Source organism: Rutidosis leptorrhynchoides, chromosome 2, assembly GCF_046630445.1.
Source record: "Rutidosis leptorrhynchoides isolate AG116_Rl617_1_P2 chromosome 2, CSIRO_AGI_Rlap_v1, whole genome shotgun sequence".
NCBI lineage: Eukaryota > Viridiplantae > Streptophyta > Magnoliopsida > Asterales > Asteraceae > Rutidosis > Rutidosis leptorrhynchoides.
The window spans coordinates 441,717,501-441,719,949 of NC_092334.1; positions in this window are offsets into that span (position 1 = coordinate 441,717,501).

Here is a 2,449-nt window from a genome sequence, read left to right on the forward strand (position 1 = left end):
CGCGGTTTCGGTGTTTCAAAGTTAATTTTTCAGCTTTAATAAATTTACAAAAGTGACCGAGTAGCCTACTTTGGAGATTTTTAGAAAATTCCTCGAAACTCGGATTGACAAACGGTCAAAGCCTTCAAATTCTCGTTACCACAAAGATATAACATGATTTTTGGCAAAAGTAAACACACATCAGGCCGACCATGACAACTGATACAAAACTGACATTTTTAATAAAAAAGTTTCAGCTCTTTTTAGAATTTTAAAATGTGACCAAACAGTCAACTTTGACGATTTTTAGAAAAATCGTCGAGACTCGAATTGACAAACGGCCAGAGTCGTTTGTTAGACCTTACAGCAAAGAATTCAGTGGTATTTTTGTTTTAATCTGAAACAACGCAGATCAGCGTGAATTTCAGTTTCCGTATCGACGTTTCATCAAAATTTACAAAACCTCTTTTATCCATAACTTGACAACCGTTCAACGAAACGAGACGTGCTTTATATGAAAATTCATCTACTCGACTAGTAGAATCCAAATAACCACTTTTTATTACCCAGAAAATTAGTTCACTAATTATCATTAGCAATCTTAATTACGAAATTAATTGTTTAATTCATAACTTTCTAACCGTTCATCGAATCCATTCGATATCTAAATGAAAAGTTCTTAATTTTTCGCTAGCTTTCCAATGACATGCATATCTTATACCTTATTTCATCCCTAGTATAACAACCTTTAAGATTCAACATAACCTATCTAAGGGCAATATCAAATATACAAGCATGCACAATCCTATTTTCTCGAGCACTAGTCAGGGATACACTATTAGTATATAAAAATTAAATTAGGAGTACTCACGTATCAATATTGAGATTCAATTTTGCAGGAAGGTACGTAGACGCAACGGAGATGACAAACACTAAATTGACCTCACGGGCATACCCATGAACCATACCCATCACCTCCATAGCCATAACTCATAATTTCCTTAGCCCTATCCTACTCATAAAACTTGTCTTGAAATGACCCGCTCATGACCTCGTCGTAATATTTTATGTATAATACTAATAATATCGCTCCTACTAATAATAATAATAAGTTTAATAATAATAATAATAATAATAAATAATAAATAAGTATGTATATGTATATTTAGAGAAAATGAGCTCGAGATAGATAAAAAAAAAAAAAAAATTGGTACGCTTGATATATATAGCAATTTGTAAATCTCACCAACTACCTAATCTATCCGTAATTTGGGGCATTATTAAGTTTACATATCATGTGGAAAAAAAACGTGGGAATGATTATATTATATAATATTTAATATAATATATTTAATTTATATAATTAATTATATATTATATTATATTTACGCTCATGGTACAAATATAATTTTTACAAAAATGACACGGACGTGGTCTCACGACTCATGTACCACTTTATGTTTTTCGGGCGCACTTTCGTACGTTTAGAAAACTAGCCTTTTACGTTACGCGACGTGTACCTTTTTCAAAAATTAGACTTACTCATCAATAAATTTCCTTTATAAAAATATAACTTATAAAATTGAGCGTTGTGGTCATTTACTTCTATAAATCAGTGACTCGTTGTTTGTCAAAATATTTTATTTTAAATTAAACGTTTTGTGACATGTACCTTTATTAATAATTAGACTTAATTTAATTAAAAACTAACCCACTTAAAGTGTAACTTTATCTTTTAAGTATTTTGATCATTTCCTTTTATAAATCCTAGTCTCATTGTTTATCAAAACATATATAATAATATTAATTTAAATCAAAACGTTTTATGACTAGTTTGATATTGTAATTCATCTTTTTGTAACATATAAATATATTTTTATTTAAAATATATAAACTTGTACATATTGTATATCATGGAAGTATTAATAAAATAGTATAATAATTAGTTTTTGAAAACTAATAATAGTTCAAAGTTTATTTTAAATTCGTTTAGGAAATCTTATAACACGTAACATTTACACTCTAAACCTATAATTCCTTTATATGCTAACGTTTATTTTAGTTTCCTTAACCTTTCTAAATAAAATAACTTAGTACCGATCGAATCAAATAACAAGGGTTATGAAATTCAATCCTCCACCAACTTTTGTCTAATCCCCAATAATTAACACTTTTGTTCTTATATACAATCACTTTTCCAAATATTCCGAATACCGTTAAAAGTAAGGGTTTTCTAATTCAAAGTGGACCTCATAACAGAGACTCTTCATCCTAATTCAATGTATCTTATGAATCAATCATTTGATATTTTCATCTAAACATCGATAAGCATAATAAATTTATTTTGAAACAAAATACGTTCTTGTAAAATATTATATATCTAATACCTTGTTAACGCCTTCACTTATTAAGTATTTATTATATACACATAGATGTTCGTGAATCGTTAGGCATGGTCAAATGGTAACTT